Raw genomic sequence first — 12,035 nt, 5'->3', positions numbered from 1 at the left:
ATCTGATCTCTACTGTACCCCAGACTCTGCTGATGTGGCCTCACCCATGTGCGTTGCTGCATTTTGGCCTGTCATTTTTGCAAGCATTTTCAGTCCAATTGTGTCCTTTTGCAATACAGCAAGTGTCTGATCCAAATGTGAGACCCAACAATAGTTGTCATTGATAGTCATATCTAATATGGGTATGCTTCCCCAAACTTGCCCCAAACTTTTAGAAAAGAGTTATGCTTTTTCCTTGTATTACATTTTTTGTTAACTTAGTTTTAATGTATCTTCAACTTCTTTGTTATACAATGGATAATTACAGTGTGGAGGTGATCTGTCATCAGGCGAAAAGCGTACAAACCACAGAAGCTCGTTTTAGGGGTAAAAGGCTGCTTTAATAGAACAGGTCTGGTATAAAACAATAACCTTGGCATTAAGCCTAACAAAACTAGAAAACCTCACTAAACAATATTTCCTCCTAACCCCTCCCCACCCTCTAAACTTGCCCCTCCCCAATACCCCTTGATCCATCCCTTCCCCATCTGTTATGCTGCCCACCTTCTGTAGTTCCCCTTGCCTTTCCTCCCTTGTGATCCTTGATAAAACCTCCCTGCCCTCAAATCTTTCCGCATCATCCCCTTCCCCCCCAAAGCCTTTATGTGAAAATCCCCCACCACACAGGAAAACCCGCCAGGCGTTTTCCTGTCCCACCCAAGTTTACACTAACGATCCCAAAGCCTCTCCCCCAACAAATCTGCAATCATAATCCTAAAATCCAATAAGTAGTGTTCATTACCAATAAATGACAAATGCACACCATCCTGCTGAAACAACTCCAAATCCGACACAACTATGTTCTCATGAAACAAAAAGGAAAACCCCTGAACCTGACAAAAAGTCCTCATTTCCCTATTCACCTTCTTCCTTTGCTTCTCTATTCCAGAAAACGAATATGCTCCTCTCCAAACCCTACGGGGCACCAAACCTGTCCAGACTATGGGGGTCATTCCGACCCCGGCGGGCGGCGGGCACTGCCCGCCGGGCGGTACCGCCAGAAGACCGCACGGCGGTCATTCTGACTTTCCCGCTGGGCCGGCGGGCGACCGCCAAAAGGCCGCCCGCCGGCCCAGCGGGAAAGACCCAGCAACAATGAAGCCGGCTCCGAATGGAGCCGGCGGAGTTGCTGGGGTGCGACGGGTGCAGTGGCACCCGTCGCGATTTTCAGTGTCTGCCAAGCAGACACTGAAAATCTTGCTGGGGCCCTGTTAGGGGGCCCCACAACACTGGCGGTGTAAACCGCCAGGAACAGGCTGGCGGGAAGGGGGTCGGAATCCCCATGGCGGCGCTGCTTGCAGCGCCGCCATGAAGGATTCCTTTGGCCAGAGGAAAACCGGCGGGAAACCGCCAGTTTCCCTTTTCTGACCACAGCTTTACCGCCGCGGTCAGAATTGGCCAGGAAGCACCACCAGCCTGTTGGCGGTGCTTCCGTGGTCGTTGGCCCTGGCGGTGAATGACCGCCAGGGTCAGAATGACCCCCTATGTGCGTCCCAGACCAACGTTCCTTTATCCTCACCAAATCCATTTTCATCGCTTTCAAGAGTCCAATACCAGACAAAGACACCAAATCGTTCTCCCCAAGATGAATAACCAATAAATCCAGACAAATCCCTCGCTCAAGCCTCTTAGAAAGAACAGACAACAACTCTACCCACCTCATGCCGCTCTTACCCACCCAACTGATCCTAATTTTAGCTCCATCCAAACCCAATTGCTTTCCGAAATGCCTGGATGACGCCTGTTTCTCTGCCCACCGCACGAACGAATGCCCAACTATCCACACCGAACAGCCTCCATCGGGCTCCCGACACAACCTACAAGAGAACAGCAAAAAACGCATAAGAAACTTATAAAACCATGTCACAAGAAAATAAGGTAATAAAAGAGAGGAGGGGGGTGGGAGAAAGGAAAGTGTGAGTAAGAAAGGAAACAAAACCGCACAAAAGCATAGCATCCTAATTAGACAACCACATTGACCAAAACTAACCCATATAAACATACCATCATTGAAACAACCGAACATAACGTTTAAAACATTGTGATTTCCACCTCCCCATACCCATAATCAATCTATCTGATTTACCCAGACGTTTGGCCTCCGTGGCAGCACCAACCTGAAAAGAATGATTGCCATAGTATCGGGGATCTAAACCCAACAAACCAATAGACCTTTTCAAAACTACGAGCAATTGGTGAGCCCTTAAAATTGAACCATCCTGGTGAATGAATACAAATCTTGAGGACTCTGGCAAACCTCTCGCAAAGGAAAACCACAACCTCAAGGGACAAATGCAAGACCCAGTACCCTGCAACACAACATCCTGACCCCTCCCCAACTGATCCATTTTGTATGCTCGCAGCCAAATAACTACGTCGCCATTCCTTACCTGCACATCTGAATGTAGAATGCCTTTGTGTCCTTTAACTCCTAAAAGTTCTGAAACCCTAAATTCTCAGTGGAAAAGCCATGACATACAAAGCAACATCAATTTTACCTCCCAATCTGAAAAACAAACGTCAACCAAAACTCCCAACATCTCCTGCAATAATTGCGATGTTATAGGACGCCTACGGTCCGTCCTCGCCCCCCCTTCCCTGGCCCAACCTGAAATCAATCTTCTACAAATTTCAGCCTCAACAGGGTCATATCCCCAAAAATACTTTCCGTAGAAGGAAATACCGGATAACTTACCTGATATGGTAACCGCAGATAAACCCATCTCTATTTGCTGTATAATGAACTGGACCGCATCTTCTCTCCTTTTCCCAAACACCTCCACACCCCCTCCCGTTTAACAGCACCTGAATAAAAAAATTCCAACCAGGCCTGAGCATAACTCTTCCGCGTGGACGGAGCTATGGACTGCTGAACCAGCTCCAACATCCTCACTCTCCTAATTCCCACAACTCCCCGGGGACAGCCGTCTTCAGCACATCCGCTCCCGGGGCCAGCCCACAGAATCTCTGCCACTGGAAACGAGACAGCGCATCAGCCACATCATTGTTGACTCCTGGAACATATTTTGCCTTGAAAATTACATTAAACGTCAAACATTTCAACAAAAAGACTCTCAGAAGCTTGAGTACTTTCTCATCCCTTGCTCTCTGCGAATTTACCAAATTGACCACGGACTGATTGTCCACATTGAAAACAACATTCCTATTCGCAAAGGTGGAACCCCAAATAGACAATGCTACAAGTGGGAAAAACTCCAAAAAGGCAATGCTATGCTTAGCCTTCCTCCAACTCAAAGGCCATCTCTCTGCAGCCCAATGACCATCCCAGAAAAGACCAAAACCATGTGCTCCAGAAGCGTCCGAAAATATTTGGATTTGCCAAAACCAGTCAGAATCATCCACCAACATGGTGACCCCATTAAACTCTTGCAAGAATCCAATCCACATCCTCAAATCCTCTTTGACACTTGCCCGAAGCCGAACATGATGATGCGGTAAAACCGCTCCCCGCATCGCAAAACGCAGCCGCCTACAGAAAGCTCTGCCAACCCGAACCACTTTGAAAGCAAAATTCAAATGAACCAGCAGACTCTGGGCCCAACGCAACTCCAATTTCGGCTTCTTGACCGCTTCCTCCAATGAAGAGACCAACTGCTGCACCTTCTCACGTGGCAACCTCACTTCCATTTTCAAGGAGTCAAACTCAATTCCCAATAAATTCAGGCATGTAGAAGGCCCTTCAGTCTTCTCATGGGCCAAGGGAACCCCAAAATTAGCCATCATCTGCTCAAAAGCCACCAAAGCCTCACCACACTCACCAGACTGAGGCCTACCCACCAATAAAACGTCATCCAGGTAATGAGTAACACACTTAAAACCACACTGATATTGAACAAACCACTGCAAAAAAGTACTAAACATCTCATACAGAGAGCAAGATACCGAACAACCCATCGGTAACATCCTGTCAACATATATGGCATCCCCAAACTGCATGCCCAACAATGAAAAATCCTCAGGATGAACGGGTAAAAGCCAAAATGCTGATTGAATATCTGATTTTGCCATTTCAGCGCCACGCCCACATCTTCTCACCAAAGAAATCACATAGTCCACTGATGCATAATGAACCACTGAATCTTCAGGAGCAATGAAATTGTTGACTGATGCCCCTGCTGGCCAAGACAAATGGTGAATAAGCCGAAACTCACTTTGCTGCTTCTTAGGGACCACTCCTAAAGGTGAAATAGTCAAATTAGGTAATGGCCAGCTGTGAAAAGGACCCACAATTCTGCCCAATTCCAGTTCCTTCTGGAGTTTAGCCCTCACCACTTCTGGGAACTGTCTCGCTGATTTCCATTTATTGGCCCATCTCCTTAACCTCGGACCCTGGTAACATAATTTAAAACCTTCTTGAAATCCCTGTAGCAAAATTAACTTCATCCAACGAGGATAAAATTGTAACCAATAACAAACCACTTCCAACTTAATAGGAGCAGGGCCCTTTACCTGCCAACTGCGGCCCATGTGCCCTGCCTCTATCAGCCCCTCTGCCCTGTGCCCCTTGCCAAGCCCAATTGAATCCCCCAAAACACTGATAAGCCGGGTGCCTGCCCCCACAATTGGAACAGTCGTGCCTAAATTTACATTGCTGCCTACTGCACATTCCACTGTTAAATGACCAGCATACCCGTTTTGCGGGAACTGACCTCTTTGTCCAAAACCCACCCCAAATTGGGTGGGACGCCCCTGAAAGGGCTTATACTGAACAGGTAGACCGCTTGCCGTAGGCGTCGTAGGCGCATTCCTTGCAGTTCTCAACCACTACATCTATAACTCGTTGTCAATCTCCCCCCAAACTTTCTCTGGATAAATAGCCTTATGGGCTCGAAATTCCTCGTCATAACGAAACCAGCCGAACCCTCCATAATCCATCTGAGCCCTTCTCACAACATCCATGTATTTAAACAAGGCCACACAAATATCAGGAAAACTCTCGCACAAAACACTTGCCTAGATCAAAAATGCAGAAGTCCAATTCTCAATTGTCGTCGGAACCTTAGGCCTGCGAGCCAGCTCCCATTCCTCCTCCTTAGAACCTTCCTTTGCTTGCACCTTTCAATGTAGCAGTTTAAAAACATCAATAAATTCACCTCTCCATATCTTCTCCTTCAAACTTTGAGTGAGATGCGCCCCCAAAGGCATCGACACTCTCATATAAGGCAATTTTTTAGCTCTAGTCCCACCTTGACTAACCTCCCCCCGCCACACAAGAACCAGATTGCCCCGTACTCACCTGAGCCAATTCCAACTTACCTGTAACCGCGTCCGTAGCACCTTGAGAACCTTCCAACTTACCTGCCTCTGCCCCATCCCCCACTCCCACTTGAACAGCAACATCAGCATTATCTGTATTCTGCGCCGCTTTACCCCCAGAACTGACCCCAACCAAACCTGCCTCGCAAGAGACCTCACCTCTAAGCAAATTGCCAGCCAAGTCCTGTGGACGACATGAAAGACAATCGCGCTGGACCGCCCGCCTGCTCTTTTTAGACTTCTCGACTGCAACCGACTGCACCCCATGCACTGGATCCTCTTCCTCATAGTCCAACGGGTCTTCGTCGATGTCCAATCCTGACATAGCGCCCTGGCTAGCAGGAATGGCACGGGTGAAACTCAAATTAGGATCCGAAGATCCGCTTTCGCGAACCGCTACCTCCCTCGACATCAGGCGAACCGCTCCGGGTTGCGCCCTCTCTTCCACCCGGTGTCCTGGGGGTGCCCTGACCCCCACCGATACTCGTAAACCATCTGGCCGCCGCAACCGCTGATCTACCACAGCCATCTCATGTCCGCCAGAAACATGAGCAGCATCACACCCAGGCCGGTACGCCCTTTGATTCTGCTGACAAAAATCCAACCTAACTTGAGCCATACCTGAACTACCATCTTCCTTAGTCGCACCACAAATAGTACCCCTAAGCACCATACCATGCTCATCCACAAATTCCACCTGCTCGCCAGCTTTAAAAAGCGACTGATTGGCAACCTCTCACTCCTGAACTCTATGAACCATGGGGCTAGCCACCCTCGGTACCCATTGAAACAATCTACCACCTTGTGCACACAGACCTGCAGATGCCAAATTATTGCTACTTCCCCCCACTCCACCAGAATCCCTACCATTCTCTGCTTCCTCATCTGAATCAAGAACAACAATAGTGTTATCAAAAGGTAGAGCCCGATCCTCTCCTCCACCAAGTTGTTGCCTGCCCTTTCCAAAATTCCAAATTAACAAAGCTTCAGAGGGCGCAGCCATATTGGCTGCCCCTCCTAAGGTAGTTTCTTCAAAAACCGGCTTGAAGCGCTCCACCTCATTTCTACAGCGAGCGGGGCTTGCTTTGAGCCATCCTCCAACTGCCGACGCCCCAACAGGCCTCCAACACACGCCGCAGCCTGAGGCGCGCGTTGACTGTTCAACACGTGCATATCATCGCCGCACGCCACCTCCTGGCCTTCTAAATGCACCGCAACCACCGGCAACGACTCCCTCCCAACGGCCGCAACCCGTTGCCTAAATGATGCCCCAGACCTCCTCGCAACGCGAACGCCACCCCGACGAACGGGGCGAACAACCGGTAAGTCCATTGGGCTTTTCTCAACAACATGCGCTATGCGTTCTGGCGAAGCTGAGACCTTTCTTCCTGAAACACCTTTTGATTTGAACTTCCTGAACTTTTTTGGACTCTTCTCTGGCGATGTGTAGGCTAAAACCGCTGCCGTCACACCTTCAGCCGAAGACCTCTTCGGGCTCTTCAGTCCCACCCACACTTGCTCAAGCACCCCCTCTTTTATCAGATCCTCCCGCTCCTCCTCCTGCAAAACCCTCAATGCTTGCACTACCTTATTGGGCTCTATTACCATTAAAACGACAGACCAAAACACCTCTGAATTATAACAAAAACTCTAACCAACTACGCCCCCAAAAAAACAGTACCGCCTCCTGGGTGTGAACAACGGCCAAAGAGGTCGCCCACACCCATGCCCTCCTCTTATATGCCCACTCCAAGACCCACCCCATCCTGTAAATCCAACCAATGAAGACCCAACCTCCTCGTTTCTCCCATCTCCCGATCAACCCAGGGGGAGACCGGGCAAGCCCCCAATGTGCCTGGTGTTCTTTCCAATTACAGAGGAACATTAGCGTGTAGTAATATTGGTAGTTTGTGGATCCCCCCATACTTGTGTTGTCTTCTAATATTTTGGTAAATGTCATTTGATAAACGTTCAATATTGCCAAGGCAGATACAACTCCTCTGTTAGAACTGATCTGTCAGTAGCCCTATTTTCCTATTTTCACTTGTGAAGGAGAATCGCTATAAAGGATCACAATTGTAATTCTCCGTGGGATTCGTGTCCATATTGATTAGGTTTGATAACAGGATATCCATTTCCACAATATTGTATGTCTAGCTGTGGTCTTAGCAGGCCAGATGGACAGGGCACAGCACCAGCTGCTCTCTTCAGCACTGGTGGTTTGTTGAGCAAGTAAACAGTAAGCCTGTATTGAGAAAATAAACTCCTAAAGCAGAAGTTTGTTTTCTCAATGCAAACGGAGGAAGAACTTGACCCACTGGGGGTTTTCTCCCATGTAGGGGCACTCTACATTTTCACTTTCTTCTTGTGCATGCATGGCAGGAAAATGAATGATAATCACCCTACCCTCATATGGGCAGGGTAACCATCACTGTGTCCTAGAAGTCCTTTAGCAGACGAACCACACTCTCAGAGATTCAAACTAGCAGAGCCAGGCTGGTATTGCCGGTGTAATCAAAATATTGCTTGATTTTCTCACCTTGGGTACCGCGAACCACATTTTGAGTTTTCACAGATATCTTGCTCCACTAAGGGTTTTTGATCATTCATCACAATTATGTCCACGGACCAGATTTCCATGCATATTTGATATTGGTGATCTTGATTAAATCATTTGAAATTCCATCTTCACTTATTCTCATCATGCACAATTACAGTTCTAGGGTACTTTGGATTCCCACATAAGGATTTTGTGGTAACATTATAACTTTATTAACCAATTTTTCTATGCCTATACTCTTTAATTATGAATACACAGTCAATTAACTAGTCCTTATTCATGGCATGAAAGGTTGAAGTTGAGGTGGTTTCCTAGAGGAGTTATGCTATTACCAAGGCACAATCCTTCAAGAGCTTAGTCATCTTCTTCTTACCTTTTTTGTTCATAGTTAGGAATGAATACCTGGCCTTCAACAAGCTCCTTTTCTCTCTTAGGCTCTTTGTGCTCTGCCCAGGTGCCTGTCTTTGGAATAACCACCTAATGTAAGATATTAAAGGACTAACTCTTTCTCATTTGACTGTTGCTGGAATTCGAGTCTATGATTTTTAGATGGTTAATTGTATTTACATTGATCACAGTAGTCCCTTATTTTGCTCTTTATGCTTCAGGCTTTGAAATTGAAGGTTGACCCATGCCCATATGGTTTTGGGAGACTATTCTGATACATCAGTTTTCCATTTTTAGGTCACATGTACATGTTGCAAAACATTTTGTTAACTTGCAGTTAGCTTAGAACGTGCCCATTCTTTGGCTTATTGGCAATGTCCTTTACTTGCTTCTTATTTGATGGCTTGTATGAGCATTGCTTTCCAATAGTAAGATTGTCTCTCTCCTGGAGCATTGGCGCATTACTGTGTCCTTACACTGCTTGTTTTTTTGGTGCTATTTTTATCTTTTTCTTTTTAAGCACTCTACAAGAGTGCATGCATTTTCCATCCGTCTCCCTTGTGTGCTTTTCTGCCCTCTTTCACCATTCACTTCTGTGCCCCTCACCCATGGTTTCCATGTTGGTCTGTCTCGACAGATGTGTCTTTGCTCCCCTGGTTACTCTTGGTTTCCAGGTTGTTCTGTCTCACTGTGTGCTTCTCTCCCCCTCCCCTGTTGTTCTCATCACATATTGCTTCCCTCCATTACCATATTTCATTGTCTCGTCTTGTGCTTCTGTGCTTCCCCATGTTGCTTCCCCCTGCCTGCATTCCCTGATTTGTCTCCCGTTTTTTTCCATGCCCCTCAATGGAATTTAGTTTTTCTTTTTAATTAATGATCCTACTCAAATCAGTAACTAAAATAAAAATAAATGTTCCTGCATCATTTATTAGGGGTGCACGTGTGGTGCACACACATACAAAATAATGTAGCTGTCTGTGTCAAAAGTTTGTTTTTTAAAATTCTTTAGCCATGCCGCATAGCATCAGGAATGCTCCCATTACAATGTCACTTATGATGGGACTGACTTTGCTCCAGAGGTAGGTGGCAAAAGTTCTTTATCGATAACCCTGTCTGCACTTTAGGCTTAGGATTTTGAATGACCTAGATCTGTGATCATTTTGTTTCCGTCTGCTGCTGCCAAGGCCTGTTATCTCGCCAGTTTTAGTTAAATAAAACACCCTCCCAGATATCACAACCTGGGTGTATTCCTCTGACTGTCTAAATTTACCTGGATTGCATATTTTGGATCAGTGCCATGGAAGCATTTTCCCATTTTTTATTTATTTTCTTTTTTAAATAGCCTGTAATTGTATCTTCTCCTGCTGGATTGATGTAGTTCATGATTTTCAAGTGTTTAAAGGAATATGGCTCCCGATGTGTCAGAAGAAAACTATACTTAAAGAAAAGATGATACTCAGGTGAATAAAATGTGTTTTTAATGTAAGGCTCTCTACCCCTGCTTTTAGGGTCAAGCCTGAGAGTGTATGAGCTAGAACGAGTTTCGTTTGTGAGTCTCTGTTGAGCACGTCAGCATACCATTTGTTGGCTTGTGTGGCACTATTCTTTACAGCCTCGTAATACGTCACTTCAGCCCAGCATAATTTCTATTCCTTTGTGTGGAGCCCGAACCAAGCACTGATTGATTCAACTTAATCAGTGCCCGTCTGCTGCTCTCAAAGTGATTGAGGTATGATTTTGTTCTTTTTAACTTCTAGTGTCCTGCCAACAGAAGGCTTGTGACTGGAAAATGTTGTTCCCAGCAGGGCAAACAAAATTGCAAAGTTTTTTTTGATTGCTAACTTTTATTTTTGCCAAGTCGTCTTTCTCTCACTTTGCACTCATGTTTTTTCTTTTTTTTTTCGCTTATGGGTGCTGTTCTCAAAAGATGACAATTATCTTGTTCTATATATTGCAAAGCAACATAGTTCTTTAATATGTGTAATTTTTGTAATTATGCTTTAGCACATAATCGTGCAGTACACCCCAATCCACCCCACTGCAATCCACCCACCTGACCCCATGCTAATCCACCCCACCCACCTCACCCCCTCCCAATCCACCCCACTCCAGTCCTCCCAGCCCCCCAATCTAATCTGCCCTACTCCAGTTCACCCCACCCCAGTCCAAAGCTATCTGCCTCACTCCAATCTGTCGCAATCCAAAACAATCTGCTTCACTCCAGTCTGCCCCACTCCAATCCAAAACAATCTGCCCCACTCCAATCCAAAACAATCTGCCCAATTCCAATACACCCCACTCCAGTCCACAAAAGGATGTCCCCTCCAATCCACCCCACTCCCATCCAATCCCCCCACACCAATCCATCCAATTCCAATTCATCCTAATACCATCTACTCCAATCTGCCCCACTTTAATCCAAAACAGCCTCCCCCACTTTAACCTGCCCCGCTCCAATGCCAAACAACCCACTCAAATCCAAAACAATCTGGCCCACTCCAATCCACATCACCCCAATCCAGTCCACCCCATACCAATCTACCCAACATCAATCCAATCCACCCCAATCCTGCCCAGTCCAATCTGCCTCACTCCAGTCCAATACACATCAATCAATCCAATCCAGTCCTATCCACTCCAGTCCAGTCCAATCCACCCCATTCCAATCCAACTAGCTCCAACCCATCCTATCCCACCCTATTTCAATCATCCCACCCCACTCCAACCCACCCTACTCCAGTCCAAACCACTCTACTTCAATCTAGTCCAACCCAATACACCCACTACAATCCACCCCACTACAATCAAGTCCACTGCTACCCAATCCAATTCACTCCAATCCAAACCATCCATGCCACCCCAGTCCATCCCACTCCAATACAATCCACTTTAATCCACCCCCTCCAGTCCAATGCAGTCCACAATATTCCACCCTACTCAAATCCAATGCATTTCACTCCAAACCACCTTAATCTACCCCACACCAATCCAATCCACCCCACTCCAATTCAATCCTCCGCACCACTCCCCACTCCAATCCAAACCACCCTACACCAGTCCAATCCATCCAACCCCTCTCCAATCCACCACACTCCGTCCATTCCACCCAACCCTAATCCAATCCACCCCAATCAACCCGAACCACCCCAATCTGGTACACCTCATTCCAGTTCACTCCACTCCAGTCAAATTAACCCCACCCCAATCCAATTCAACCCATGTCAATCCAATTCACCTCACCTCTTTGCAATCCATCCACTCCAATCCAGTTCAGTCCACGTGCTCCAATCCAATCCATCCATGCCAATTCAATGTACTCCTCTCCAGTCCACCCCACTCCAATCCACCTCACCACAACCCATTTATCCATCCCAGTTCAGTCCACTCCACTCCACTCAACCCACTCCAATACAATCCCCCTTAGTCCAGTCCACCCCAATCTAATCCAGCACACCCCACTCCAATTCAACCCATCCCACTGCAGCCTACCACACCCCATTTCAATCCACCCCACTCCAGTTCAATCCACCCCACTCAATCCACTCTACTCCACTCACTCTGATCCACCTCATTCTACTCCAATCCACTCCATTCTATCCCAATCCAATCCACCCACCTCATCCCAGTTCAGTCAACCCCACTCCAATCTATCCAGCCCACCTTACTCCAATCAACCCCACTCCAATCCAATCAACCCCACTCCAATCCAATCTACCCTACTCCAATCCATCCCACTCCAATCCAATCCACCCCACCCCACTTCAGTCCAATC

The sequence above is a fragment of the Pleurodeles waltl genome, chromosome 5, assembly GCF_031143425.1.
Source record: "Pleurodeles waltl isolate 20211129_DDA chromosome 5, aPleWal1.hap1.20221129, whole genome shotgun sequence".
NCBI lineage: Eukaryota > Metazoa > Chordata > Amphibia > Caudata > Salamandridae > Pleurodeles > Pleurodeles waltl.
The sequence above is the reverse complement of the archived record's forward strand: the minus strand, read 5'-3'. Positions refer to the sequence as shown.